General features: G+C 31.3%; 2 long non-coding RNA genes across 2 annotated transcripts; one reads left to right on the top strand and one right to left on the bottom strand.

Moving 5' to 3' along the window:
- Positions 1-894: 894 nt before the first annotated feature.
- LOC143077075 (uncharacterized) lies at positions 895-5,171 on the top strand. Its single transcript, XR_012978897.1, has 3 exons — positions 895-1,002; positions 2,521-2,583; positions 4,784-5,171. It is a non-coding gene; the product is annotated as an uncharacterized LOC143077075 (long non-coding RNA).
- A 3,258-nt stretch (positions 5,172-8,429) lies between these two features.
- On the bottom strand, positions 8,430-14,039 carry LOC143073655 (uncharacterized). The gene is made up of 2 exons (XR_012977563.1): positions 13,972-14,039; positions 8,430-10,396 (listed from the first exon to the last, which is right to left on the bottom strand). It is a non-coding gene; the product is annotated as an uncharacterized LOC143073655 (long non-coding RNA).
- Positions 14,040-15,927: the final 1,888 nt, after the last annotated feature.

A 15,927-nucleotide genomic window follows, 5' to 3' on the forward strand; every position in this document is an offset into this window, starting at 1 on the left:
CAATTGTTTTCTTTCCAACGCATATTTTCTAAATAATTTGTAGTATGTCATCCTTTATCTTTGAACTTTCCATCTAACATATGTTCATACTTCCTCTACGTCTGTGGATATTTCGCTTAAAGGTGCATATTTTAGCAGTCAAATTAATAATTCACCAATTTGAACAAAATTCGTATATTATTTGTATAACATACCAAGTCGTTTATAGAAATTGCAAAACTTTCATAAGAAACAATTTAAAATGCATGGACTCGGTTTAATGCCAAGGAAATTTCTGTGTATTTTTGAAAAGCCTTCCTGAAAAGAGATGCAAAAGTACCAATCGGATATTCAAACTGATAAGTCGAAAATAAACTGACAACGCCATGGCTAAAAAGTGAAAAAAGACAAACAGATAATCAATATTACACAAAACCCAACATCGACCAAGCAACAAGAACGCTAATAAAAAAATGTGGTGATCTTAGGTGCTTCGGAAGGGTAAGCAGATATTGCTTCACATATGGCACCGTCCATGTAAGGGTTTTACCTGAAACTGATGATGATCAAGGATGTTAAAGAAATACTTTTCTTTCATTCTTGAATTTCATCTCATTTTTTTTTTATCTTAATGTATTTTTCCACTGTAATCTATTATACAGTGATACAAACAGAAAAAAAATAATATTAAGGGCCAGTCAAAACCCATATTTCGAAGAAAATGTTATGACAATTTTCAACAGAAAACATGAGAACAAACAAACATTTTTTATAAACACTGCACAGACAGAAAATGAAAGTTTAAAAGGACAAATCATACCAAACTGATCTAGATCGCAAACCAAAGGCATCGAATAGTAAAAAAAGTTAAATGACTTCCAAAGTAGTTTCAATTGATGTTTTTTGTTTTGTTTTAGATGACAAGAAATCAGTTTTGACGATAGTCTTAGTTATAGTTTTACTAGTCTTCAGCATTGTGGTCATTGGATTAATGTATAGCAAAGTAAAATCTAACAATACAAGGTAAGAAATCTAAATATTGAAATACGAACAAAATATTTAATGAAAATCCAATTAAACCATGGTGATACACGGATGATTAACAACAGTCGAGCCAAGATTTTTTCCCTCACAATTATCTCACCATACCGCATCCAATCCAACAGATATCTGATCGGTTGTCAGGGGTAAATTTGAACAGTTCAAAAAATTTAAAAACATTTGTATTTTATTGTAATATGACGTGCTTCTTTCACTTTGTGAACAAACCCATGCTCTAAATATAATACAATTTGTTTGCACATGCGTATATTGACTTCTTTAGAATAGTGAATTTTATCAAATTATCAAATTTTATCAAATTATCATGCACTTAATATATTTCCTTAACTTTAAAACACTTTCAAACTCTTAAATGGTGCACATGATGTTACTAATTCATTTGTGATGACTGTAATGTGTTGCATTCCGAAATTGATATATTTGACTTAGATACGACAACCGTTCATGCTGGTTGTTCAAACTCCTCCCTCTGAAAAACCACAGTGCCAGCCGTTTGCTTCTTTACAAACAAAAAAAAGGAGGTTCATGGAAGAGCCTACACAAATTATTTTACACTTGTGCTTATCGGACATAGAAGTTACCTTAATTGTCCTATTCAGAATCGAAATAATTGATGCAAGCTATACTTTATTGTAGTTTTAACATGAGTAGGCATTATATTCGTGATTATTTTTGTCCGAGCGATAAAATTTGCATCAATTGTTTCTTAAATACTACGTTAAAGGACAGACTAAACAATTTCATTTTGAAGACAAATAACCTTATAGATAATACACAATTAGTTTTTAAGCTTATAATGTATAAAAAAAAACCAGGTAAAGTCTATTGGGATTTTATGAAAATTCTAAGGGTATTAGTTAACTCATTTTTCCCTTTTTTTAAAACAAATTCAGGAAAAGAAGAATTGCTTAAATTTTAATTGAAAATGAGAAAAGATGCAAATTATCAATTTTTAATCTTCCTGTGAAGTGTGTTCATGGTTATGCATATAAATGATCAAAATGTATTTGCATCTTCAATAATCTAATGTTTTGTTAATTTTATTTTTAACGTAATAGTTTAGAATATCTCAAATACTATAAGTTTAGCATAAACACGTATGTTAGATGCAAACAGTCCTCAAGAAAGCACCTTTATTAAGTTATTAAAGCAAGGGACAGAATAAACAATTCGAATATACCAACTTGATCATTTTTACCTTTTCTGATACATTTTTCTCTTGTATAATTTCAATTGGATATCAGGGGGAGTACACATTCTTTTAACGTTTAATGCGTCAAGTAAACTAGAAAAATGACATATCAGCTTGGGCCTCTATTGGAAGTTGTTATGTGAGAAACAGAGGAAGCACACAATTCGTGTTTATAGGGTGTCAATTTTCACTATTTTGGATTTAAAGGAAGATGAGTTCTCAATACATTTTTGTAAACATCAAGTGTTGTTAAAATCAAAGTTATTAATATTTTGATGTACATTTAGAATAGAGAATGGAAACAGGGAATGTGAACAAGAAACAACTACTCGACCAAAGCGCATCTTTAGGTAAGTGGGGGTAATAAAGCGTGTTTTTTTTAAACAAGTACTCATTTTTATATTGCAAATTATTATAGGATTAAACACATTTTTTCTAGAGGTTATTGATGTGTAAACTGGAGCGATTAACTCACAAACTGAATAAAAGTCCGAAGGACTTTTATGTTGAGTTTGTGAGTAAGAGCCCCGGTTTACACATCAATAACCTCTAGAAAAAATGTGTTTAATCCTTATAATTCTTCAGCCAAACATTTTTTTGTTGATGGCTACTATATATATTTACCAATCAAAAGCACAATGGCAAGTCGTAACTAAGGAGTACGCCGCCATCTTGACTTTCTAAAAACCATAAATGTCCGATAAATACAACGGAATCTTAAATGAAATAGCACTACCTCAAAAACTTCATTTTAATTAAATTTTATCCGAATTTGCAGCGTACACATAACGAAATAATATTTCCCTTGAAAACCATTCGTATGACGTCGTGTTTTGCCATGACGTAAATTCGCCAAATCCTTCATGAAATTTCGCGGAATTTTATTAAATTTAATTTTTGTACATTTTCGAAGCTTTAGTGCAATAAATTTATTTCTTTTTTTTTGTTATATATGCACTAGAATAGTCACAAAAGAGGGACGAAAAATACCAAAGGGACAGTCAAACTCATAAATCTAAAACAAACTGACAACTCCATGGCTAAAAATGAAAAAGACAAACAGAAAAACAATAGTACACACGACACAACATAGAAAACTAAAGAATAAACAACACGAACCCCACCAAAAACTAGGGGTGATCTCAGGTGCTCCGGAAGGGTAAGCAGATCCTGCTCCACATGTGGCACCCGTCGTGTTGCTTATGTGATTACAAATCCGGTAGGTCATATTCATGAAAGGGAAGGGGATTGTAGTTACGACGTAAGGAACATATCCGATATCATTTGTGAAACGGTTATTCCATAACGGTCAACCAACTCGTGATGGCGTCCGTAAAATTTACGAAGGGATGATTTCACACTGTTATGCAATTATTTTTTAATCTCAATTTGCTTAAAATCCCGGGATCACTGCAAGCTAAATGTGTATCGCGCATGAATAGATTACAAAAGTAGTTTCGGAAACATGGTTTATCGAAGTGTAAACTTAGAGAAAAATTCTAATAGACCAATCCAATTCAAGTATTTATAGATATGCAAATCATATAAGAATTATACTTACATATTGAATTGCATTGAAATCCTAGTAAAACCACAAGCTTTTAAAAACATTTAGGAGCACTTTGGAATGCAGTATATCAAATCATATCTAAAAAAACAACTTAGTACATGTTTTATCAGTTAACGTTGGAGTTGCAAACAAATTAAACCCTATGCCAGCATAAATTACTGAAAGGTGCAGTCAAAATAACAGGTGTACAGATTAATCCGGATAAAATGGGCTATTCTAGAAAAAAAAGAAGTTTCAACAATATTCTAATTAACTTCAAATTTAACACCTGGAATTTGCATATGCATCTTGTATCTGCATACTGATTCTTATTAAAATGGTAGCAAAACAAATATTTCTCATAATTCGTGAATATAAACAAATTTGGCCCGGTTTTAACACCAATTTTACCAATAAATATTTGAGTTTGATACCAGTAAACATTTTTGAATGGTGTATTTAACCCTCTTGCTGTCGGAAGGACGCGTGTATCCATACCGACTGTGCCGGAGAGACGCGTCTTCTGATTGGCTGACGTTGTTATGTGAATTAGCTCATAGACATAATTGTATCAAGTGACCGTGACGTCATCAACGTTTTTTCATGGTTTACTCCGGTTTAAAATGGAATTTAGAATTAAATTATAAGAAATGACTGTAATATTGTTTTATGTTTATTCGTAATAACATAAAAAATGTGGTGCACACTTCAAAATAACTCGTAGGCTACGCAGGTTATTCAGTGTGCACCACATTTTTGAAGCTATTTTGAATAGACAGAACGAATATTACAGTCATTCCTTAAATTAATTAATAGATTAAAGTTTTTATTTTTTCTGAATCTGAGATTGTTTTGTCATAATTAACAAAAACGAAAGGAACAAAACAGTTGAGGCAATCGTACAACATTAAAAGTCTCACAGACGAACAGGCAAAATAGTGAGTATAATAAGGCATCACATTATAACGTAAAAACTAAAAAGCAATTACTAATAATTGTAGGCCAACAATTGATGTTAACCAATTTCGACGTGAAAGATACCAGCATGAAGACCAAAGAATAGAAAGGCATGATGCGCAGGTTCGGATCTCAAGAACCCAACATGAAGACCCAAAAATAGAAAAACAGGTTTGGATGGAAAGAGATAGAATTCGTGGTGACCTTCAAATTTACTTCCTTGACTTCTAAATTGCTCTAGATTCATCAGAATGATTGTACAAAACGACTCATTTTTTAACTTGAAAATTAAATCTGAATATATAATAAACTTATGTACATAGAGGTGAGTCTCAGAGGAAGACAGTAACTATATGAATATAATAATATTTGCAATATAATAATATAATATTTGCATTTTTCATCATCAAAAAAATGTTAGTATGTACAAAAGGGACATTGCTTAACAAAAGCATTGTGATACGAATGAATTGAATGTGTTATAGAAAAACATATACAAATGCACATCCTTAAAGTTTGTAGCTGGAATAACAACAATATTCCTACAATACCTTTTAATTGTTTACACGACTTATAAACAATGCATTCCGATTCACATTGCTTTGTTACAGATTGATGAATGATGGTTTTTAAAATGTACGCTGGTTATTATCATGTGATAATTATAGAAAAAAATATTCTGCACTTGGACACATCTAAAAGACAAAAAGAAAAAGCACCTTGCGAAATTCTTCAATTTTACTTTCCGATATATTGATGATGTTCTATCATTGAATAACCCATATTTCATGTTATGAGGAGGACAGATTAAAGTTGACACTCCGTAAATTTTATGGACACCATAACGAATTGGTGGATTCATACGATGTGTCTTTGACCAAACTAGCTAAGGACATTTTTACCACATGGTAGATTGTTTGTCATTACGTCGTCTAATCTTTTAATTACCAAACGTGACTTATTACCGATTGTGACTGTTTTGCTGAGTGTGAATTCGCATTACTATAAGACGTGTTACGGTACTTATCTATCCCAAATTCATGTATTTAGTTTAAATGTTTAATGTTATATTTGTAATTCTCATCGGATTTTGTCAAATGTGTTCACGTCTTTTCTATTATATTCATGTGTTATGGTAAAGAAAATTAATCACCGCCTTCTATAATTAGATTTCATTTTGTTCAACGTAATCTGTACGATGGTTTACGTTTGAAGTTAGATTCAAAACAAACCGGACATATAATATAGTTAATTGCTACCTTAGTTTGCTATTAATAAGTATTTAAATGTGCATTGTTATTAAATGTAATAGCAATATTTAGTTCAAATATAATCTTAAATCAATCCTTATTCTATCTTACAAATTTATATGTGACGTAATTTTTTTGTCATTCTTTATAAATTTCAAATCTGACGTCACTTGGCGTTGAGGTTTAAACTTATTCGGATGTGCTGCATTTCGTCGGGTTATGTAGTGTATTTCGGTTGTTTCCTGTAATTAGTTAATACTTCAGTTTTATCATATATCTTTTGTATAGTCATTTTATAAAATTTACTGTTTGCAAAAGTATAAATTATTCTAAATAATAGGGATGTTCTGGTACCTAACAGAAAACCCTGGCCGTTTTTGGCACAATTTTTTTGAACTTTTGGTCCTCGATGCTGTTCAACTTTGTACTTGTTTCGGCTATTCAAACTTTTGTATCTGGGCGTCACTGATAAGTCTTGTTTGGACAAATTGCACTTCTGGCGTATTAAAGTTTTAAACTTGTTGCCTTTTGTTAGCTATTATTCGTTTGTTTCTTTGTCAATTATGTTCTCCTATTTATTTATATTTTAGTCCTGTAATGTTGTGTTGTCATTTTAATGTTATATTTCACATGGCCATAAAAGAGGGAGGTTTGGCATGCCACAAAACCAGATTCAACTCACCATTTTTTCCTTTAAAAATGTCCTGTACCAAGTCAGGAATATGGCCATTGTTATATTATAGTTCGTTTCTGTGTGTGTTACATTTTAACGTTGTGTTTCCGTTGTGTCGTTTGTTTTCTCTTATTTTTGAGTGTGAATTCACATTACTATAAGACGTGTCACGGTACTTATCTATCCGGAATTCATGTATTTGGTTTTGATGTTATATTTGTTATTCTCATAGGATTTTGTCTAATGCTTAGTCCGTGTCTGTGTGTGTTACATTTTCATGTTGTGTCGTTGTTCTCCTCTTATATTTAATGCGTTTCCCTCAGTTTTAGTTTGTTACCCCGATTTTGGTTTTTTGTCCATGGATTTATGAGTTTTGAACAGCGGTATACTACTGTTGCCTTTATCTATGACAGTAATAATTTATTTTCGACAAAATGTAATATCTTTGGTAGAATTCTAAATTGAAATGGTTGAAGGGGAGTAATTTGGTTAAACTAGATTTCCCAATGCATTAATGTTCTTTATCAAAATGACAAATATAATAATTATTTCTTCAACTAAATATTACACGAAAATTTATAGTTTTAATACATTTTTTTAAGAATGCATTTAGTGACTGAAGATAAATCGTCACCTTCTTTCAGTTAACTGAATATTTCATATCTAAGATTATTACTTTTTAGAAATCAAGTCAGTTCCATTGGGTTTTGATTGCATGAAATGCTTTCTTTACCCATTAACCTCATTATATCTTAATTTACAGTATACATAATTTATTTGAATTACATATGTTTAAAATCATTTTCAATGAATAAAATCATGATCAGAACAGCATTTAACAATGTCAAAATTTCTTATCACAAAAGTTGACACAAATGAGAGAACCAATTATCCCTTTTATACATTATGCTTTGCTTTAATATGAATGTACTGACTTAGCTAACTTGTTTAAACGACTTAGCTAAGTTGTTATAATGACTAAGCATATTTATTTTGTTATAACAACTTAGCTAACTTGTTTTAACGACTAAGCTTACTTGTTTAAACAACTTAGCTAACTCGTTTCAACAACTTAGCTAACTCGTTTAAACAACTTAGCTAAGTCGTTATAACGACTTCAGTATAAAACTCCACCCTGACACTAACCGGCTTCCGTAGAATATCATTTCAAGTAACTATAAAAACTTACAGAAAATACACAATTACGGCACGCCGGCACTGTCAAAACAATATGGCGAATCGAAAATCTCGGGCAGGTAATATCTCGTTCAAATGCCCATGATGTAGAGAGTTGATGAACTTGTTTCCAGATTCGATTAATAATAATAATAATAATTTATCAATTGTTTATTTACAGAGGGTTACACAGTTAGTTACAAAGAGTTTAATAGTTAGATTCCGGTATTAAACTTCAAAATATCTGTAACTTTGAACAATAGGTTGAGTGTTTTAGGAAAACTAAAGTTGATAAAGGTAATGTATTTAGAAAAACATTGACCAAACAAATTCTTCAAATAGGTCAACATATGAAAAATACGAAAATATGGGTCGATTGCCAATGAACCAACTCTCAACAAGAGACTATATATATGACTAGTATATACTTTGCTATATACTTTATGATTGTTACCCGTTTCATGTTTCTACGTTAATTATATTTTTCGGTGGACTATTTTCTATATATAAGACAATCATGTAAGACATGTAAGGTTGTCACTAGTATGTGTTCTAATGTGCACATGCTTAATCATTTGTTCTATCAGACCCTTTTTTTATTTTCATAATAAAACATCTTTATTAGATTATCATGAAGTTATAAGCAATTGTGTTTTCAAATAGTTATTCTGAATCCTCTATATCACACATCACATTTAGATGTTTAATCGCTAGTGTGTGTTTTCGTGTGCCTTTGTAGAGCTTCTTTTCGACCAAACTCTTGACCACACACGTCACATTTTTTATGTTTGTCTCCAGTGTGTATTCTCATGTGTCTATTATAGGCACCTTGATCACTAAATTCTTTACCGCACACATCGCACTTGTACGGTTTATCACCAGTATGTGTTCTCATGTGTTTCTGAAGATAATCAACCCGACAAAATGTTTTGTCGCACACACCACATTTAAAAGGTTCAGTATCACCAGTATCACCAGTATGAAACCTCATGTGTATACGCAAATTATGATTATCAATAAACTGTTTACCACATACATCACATGAACACGGTTTATTACTTGAGTGTATTGTTACGTGGCTTTGAAGAACATATCTTCGACTAAATTCTTTTCCACATACACCACATTTATAAGGTTTATCACCAGTATGCTTTCTCGTGTGTCTCTGTAAGCTGAAAAGATGTCTAAATCCTTTACCACATATATCACATTTGTAAGGTTTATCGTCAGTATGTGTTCTCGAGTCTGTACGATAGGCATTGTGATCACTTAACAAATTACCAAATGAAGGTTTATCATCACTATGCGTTCTCGAGTCTGTACGATAGGCATTGTGATCACTTAACAAATTACCAAATGAAGGTTTATCATCACTATGTGTTCTCGAGTCTGTACGATAGGCATTGTGATCACTTAACAAATTACCAAATAAAGGTTTATCACCTGTTTGTGTTCTCAAGTGATTTTGAAAGCTACTATTACCAAGGATACCAGATTGATCAGGTTTATCGCCAGTGTGTGCTCTCGTGTGTTTTCGTAAAGTATTTAAATGTCCTAATCTTTTACCACATATATCACATTTATAAGGTTTATCGCCAGTGTGTGTTCTCTTGTGTTTTTGAACGCTACTAAGCAGACTAAACCTTTTATGACATATATCACATTCATAGGGTTTATCGCCAGTATGTGTTCTCATATGATACTGCATGTAACAATGATGCATAAACCTTTTACCGCATATATCACATGCATGTGGTTTATCTCCAGTGTGTATTTTCATGTGCTTGTTCAAGTTACCAAGCTGATTGAACGCTTTATCACATATATTACACCGATGAGGTTTATCATAGGGTTTATCGCCAGCATGTGTTCTCATATGATACTGCATGTAACAATGATGAATAAACCTTTTACCACAAATATCACATACATGAGGTTTATCTTCAGTGTGTATTTTCATGTGTTTGCTCAAGTTACCAAGCTTCTTGAACGCTTTATCACATATATAACATTGATGCGGTTTGTCGGTGTGTACAATCCTGTGTTTTTGCAAGTTTTCAAGCTGATTAAATGTTTCATCACATATGTCACATTGATGAGTGTTATCACCAGTGGTCGTTCTCATGTGATTTTCTATGTTCCAGCTCTCTAGATACGTGTCCCCACATTCTTCATTCGAAAATTTAGTATCCGTCATGTCAGTATGTATTCTTTTAAAGATGTAAAGTGTTTCTTCTAGAATCGCTTGTGAATGCTGGAACTAGTATAATAGTCCCAGATGTAATGCATTATTAAGGTGTACTATTTTTATGAGTACCAGGTTGACAAACCTGTTTGTATAAGTATGTGAGTATTCACTTCCGATTGACATACCCTAGATGTATGAGTTGTCGCTCAATATGACTTCTTGCTCAATTTAGACAAATTATTTCATTTGAATGACTTCTTGCTCCAGACTGACATATCATTGGTAAGAGTTCTCGCTCCAGATTGACATATTCTTTGTATGAGTAGTACTCGCCCGATGTCGACATATCACACGTGACTGCATTAATACTCTGAAATTTGATCAGATTTGTAACATTAATAAACATTTATTAGAATCTGTTGAAAGTACCAAGCAAGAAAAATATACAAAAATCGATTGAAGAGAAGGCAATTGACCAAAGTAATTGGTAGATATAGTCAAAAAGATTTTTGGTAACTATATTTCAATATGTATTAATTTTAAATAGTAGCAAACATGGCTGCGTTCTGTCGGGTCATCCGGAAAGAGTTGAAAGATAGTTCTTTTCTTTGGAAAACAATTATGTAAAAATAATTAAAAACTTGTATTTCTCTGGTAGACTTCAGATATACGTTTCATCTTGAAACTAATTTAGTAACTTATTTGACACTATTTACAACTCAAAGCCGAAATAAAATCAATTATTTTCAATTGTTTATTATTAGTATATGCCGATGATAGCACAATTTTATTTTAGTAAAGAACTCGGACGTAATATCTGAAAATTTTGAAAAGGAACTTAAGTCTTGGGGTCAATGCAGAGCTGTCAATGGTTATTATGTATTATTTAACTTAAATTGACAACAAGCTACTAATATCCGGGTCCCTTCATTTGGGAGAAACAAAATGTATTTTGATAGGTTTAAAAACGCAAACTTGCAAAGTTAGCTGCAATAGCCATATTATTCCAGCTCAAAAATTAAATTGTGTAAGATACTTCGGCCGAAACATAAACCATTTGTAAACAGATGTTTTTTTGGGGCAATCGTTGCCATTATGTTATATGGGCCCCCCTTATATTTCCTATTTGGCAAATTGGAAAATAGGAAATATAACAATTATAAATGTTTCACAAAAAGTGAATGCAAGACTGAATTTAAGCTCCTTTTGAGACATGGTTGATGTCTATTAGAAAACTCGACTCGGAACAATTTTATATACTACTTTATTGCAATGTCATTTTGATTATCATAACAGTGGCGGATCCAGAAGGGGGAGGGGGTTCCGGAGGTTGGAACCCCCCCTTTTTTTGGCCGATCAATGCATTTGAATGGGAGCATATAGTTGGAACCCCCCTTTACTCTGGGTTGGGAACCCCCTTTTTAAAATGGCTGGATACGCGCCTGCATAATGAATGTTCAGCGTGGTATTACTGTTTTAGACAAAAGTTCAAAAATTAGTAATTCAAAATAAAAACTGTTAGATTGTTGAAGATTAGATATGGAAAGGTACTTCTGTAAATTAGTTTTTATTGTTGTTTTTAACAAATTACAATTATCATCAGTGGCGATCTTTACGGATGGAGCGTAATTATACATTCGGTTAAATCATACATTTTTTACTAGTCCCACACCTTCGGTTGACTAGGTGTCCCCATTCTCAATATCATGGATCTGCATCTGATAATAACTGTCTAAAGTAACAATATCATGTCCAAAATCGCGTACTCCGAAACCAACTATCGTGAATGATAAATCGAATGAATATATATATGGTAATTAGGTGTTCCATAATCAATGATAATCACGTTTCGTTTAAATATATATATCCATAGTAATGATAATTATTTAGCGTTTCTACTTGACGATTGCGGGAAAAGAAAAGATAACTCTTATGTATACCGGAAGTGTGATTCGGTTGTGTGCTGCACGATACCAAAGAGAAATTTACAAGTGGTGCTGCTAAATAACGTTTTGTAAGGAAGAAGAAATTAAGAGATTGGTAGGAATAAAAGCGTACATACCAAATATGAATTATTATGAAATCTATTTATTAAAAGAACCATGCATTTATTTATTTTTAGTAAATATTCAACATGGCAAAAGCGATCCTTCACTGAAATATATTTTTTTTTAATGTAAAGAGGTGTTATAGCAATCCTTACCATGGATGTCTAATGAGCCATTAAGATGGACAATTTAGTGTGAAAATTTCAAAAACGTCACTCCAGTGCTTTTAACTTCATATGATTCTTTCTCTGCCGGTATTAAATTTACCGTCAGAGTTGTGCCCCTTATTAGAACACAACAACCATGCATGTCTGTTATTGTTGCTTCTTATCTGCATTCTTTTCACTATGGTGAAGGTTTTGTTTGACATAATGACAAAGATGCATCCATTTTCTTATGTATTGTTATGTATGTCTAAGCTTAAGAATATTATATATTAAAGTTGTTACTTTTAAATCATATAGGAGATAACTATCATATTTTGAAAGAATTAAGCTCTAAATATATTCAGTATGGATTGTATAAAACAAATTCAAAATGGTATCAGCTTGAGTATATTTTCATAAATTAATGTTGAAAGATTTGTTTCAGTCATGATTTTGTTAAAGAGTTAATTGCTGCTATACTGAGTACTAGTATTCATAACTTTATGGATCATCACATGATTATGTCTTAATATATTACAGATTGAATATTGGAACAAAGACATATCAACCAGTAGTAGTAAAGAGTGCTATGATATGCAGATAGAAGAAATTGTGACAGATTATAAGAATGGTAGTCTGCAGTTCACGGGTTAGTATTTTTATTTCTTAAATCATGATTATTCAGTAAAGGCAATTATTTAATAATATTCATAAAACAACATTTAAAAAGTATGACTTTAACTGTAATAAGAACATTTTAAAGAAACTAGGTTTATTTTTTTTTTAATATTGCATCAACATTATAATTATGTATACAACATCAAATGATACCTCTGTAAAATGTATGTTTTCACTTTCAGATAAGGATGCATAAGAAGAAAAGTTTTTTTTAATAAAGAAAATAGACTATAGATAGTAAGTTGTATCATTGTTATCTCCCTTATATATTGGCTATTGACTTTAAAGAATTGAATTACTTCCCTTTTGTCACTTTGCAAATATGACAGAAGTTAACAGACACACTTAAAAATACCAATTATACCAACAATCAATAAAAATTGGCATAACTCTATGTATATTTAGGCACAAACAAATTCATTTTCTCTTAAATCATCGGCCAGACTTTCAGTTTATAAAAATAGGTAAAGTGGCTACATAATGATTTTAAATCCAGACTCCTTTAAAGAAATAAACTGTCCATTAAGATATTTACGTTTCTCAAATTCTTAAACATAACAATTAAACCCTTTCTGGACCCATTGTTTAAACATATTTAATCAACTGTTGCCAATGATTTCAAATTGGGCAAGTCAAAAGGTCACACACATTTTTTCAGCTCTATGCATGAATCGAAAATGTGCGAACAGGTGTTGGAGAAATTGACATATTAACATTTGCTTGACGTAGAAATTAGGAGTGTGGAAGGCACTTGAAGGATATTTTCGTTAATCAAAAATAATTTCATTGTAAAAAACGTATTCTAAAAGTAGTTACTTTATGATTCTCGGATTTATCCAATCTCCATTTATAAATAGATTTGAATAATAATGAATTATAAGTGTGCTCTCGATTTGATTAATCCGACAATCCACTTGTACCACCAGGCATTCAATAATTCGAATTTAAATCAGCGACTGATTTCCTTCCTTTTAATTAAAAAAAAATAATAGAATGTGCCGACTGAGTATTTCTTATAGACGACTGAATTTAGTTCTTTAAATAAACATCAATTACATATCATTTTTACTTACAAGCTGATTGTGTCTTGACTAAAAACCCAAACAACTGACAATTAAATCAAGGGGTGATAACCACGAATTAGTACATATGGAACGCTTGCTGAAACAATATTAGTTGTATTGCAGGGGACTTACCGTTTGATATGCTGATGATATGATTTTATTTTCTGATTCAGTTATTGGCTTGCAAGATATGTTAGACACATTATTATTATATACTTGTAAATGGGGTTTGACTATAAATATTGCCAAAACAAAAATTATGGTATTTAGAAACGGAGGTTTTGTAAAAGACGAAGAAATTTGGTATTATGATGGCAATGCTATTGACATAGTGGATGAATTTTGTTACCTTGGTGTACTGTTAAATTTTAACGGTAAATTTGTTAAAGCTCAAAAACATTTAGCTGATCAAAGTAGAATAGCGGTTTTTGGTTTAAAGTCGAAGGTTTCGTCATCGTACTTGAATGTTTTTACATATTTGAATTTATTTGATACTTACATTAGCAGTATTTTATGTTATGGTTGTGAAATATGGGGCTTCCATAAAGCTCCAAATATTGAAAAAATACAACTTGATTTTTGCAAAAACATATTAGGTGTCAAACAATGTACAACAAATGTTATGGTTTATTTTGAATTGGGTATATATAGATATCCTTTTATATATTTTAGAATGTACAAAATAGTGAAGTACTGGTTAAAATTGTTATCCACAAGCAACTGTATTCTTAAAAACTGCTACAGGGAACAACTGTATAATTTCTGTAATATTAGAAGCAGTTGGATTTATCAACTACAACAATTATTATTTAACTTAGGTTTAAATGAGATCTGGTATAACCAAGACAATTTGATTATTGATACAAATTTATTATTATTTGTAAAAACAAGGATATATGATCAAGCAAAACAGACTTTGAATAATCAAATGAACGTTTCATCTAAGTGTTATTTATATAAATATATTGTCAATAATGTATGTTTACAGAATTATCTAACTAAACATATGAATTTTAGAGTGTATTTAACTCGCCTTAGATTGTCTTCTCATAATTTGTTTGTTGAAGTAGGCCGTTATCATGGAGTAAATAGGTTAGATAGAAAGTGTACTCTTTGTACTTTGAATATCACTGAAGATGAATTCCATTTTGTTTTACAATGTGAATGCTATAGAGACTTAAGGAGACAGTTTATTAAACCTTATTATTATAGACGTCTATCGTCGTTCAAATTAGTGCAACTTCTCAGCACTGAAAATGTAAAAGATTTGCGTAATTTGTGAAAATTCTTGTTTAATGCACTTAATTAATCATAAGACCAAACTGTTATTGGTCAATACTTGATATTTATTTGCTTCTCTGATGTATTGGAGACGTTGCGCACGATATTGGTGTCACTTTGGAAATATGGGTTAGAAGGCGGGTTATTCAAATTCAAGCTCTTATCCTATACAATAAATATCCATGTTATGCATATCATTCGAAAGGAAATAAACCACAGAAATCAATAACATAGATGATTTTGTGCTTTGTCTATTTTTTAATGAAAAACTTTGCTCATTTCGATGCCTATAACGTCATTTCAAGGGTGTCCCGCTGTTACAATTTTGTTTTATGTGAGTCTTTTAAATCCCAGTGCGGATTCATTAGTAAGTAGAATGGTTAAAAATTTTGCAATTGTTTTGTATACATTTAACTTAAAATGAAGTGACAGACGTTTTTAACTTTAAGAGACGGAAGATCGTCAAAAGAGTTTAAATAAAAAACAAAAAAAATGTCCCAATTAGCTGCTCAACCCGTAAATTTTTTTTCTATCTTCACTTTCATAAGATATTACTGACGAAAATAGATTTTAATAATATCAGAATAATTATACATGTCCCGAAGAAGCTATCTGAAGTCATCATTAAGTAACTGCGGTCTTATTTTAAAAACATCGTCATTTTTCCCGTGTCCAATAAAATGT

The sequence above is a fragment of the Mytilus galloprovincialis genome, chromosome 1 (assembly GCF_965363235.1).
Source record: "Mytilus galloprovincialis chromosome 1, xbMytGall1.hap1.1, whole genome shotgun sequence".
Taxonomy (NCBI): Eukaryota; Metazoa; Mollusca; class Bivalvia; order Mytilida; family Mytilidae; genus Mytilus; species Mytilus galloprovincialis.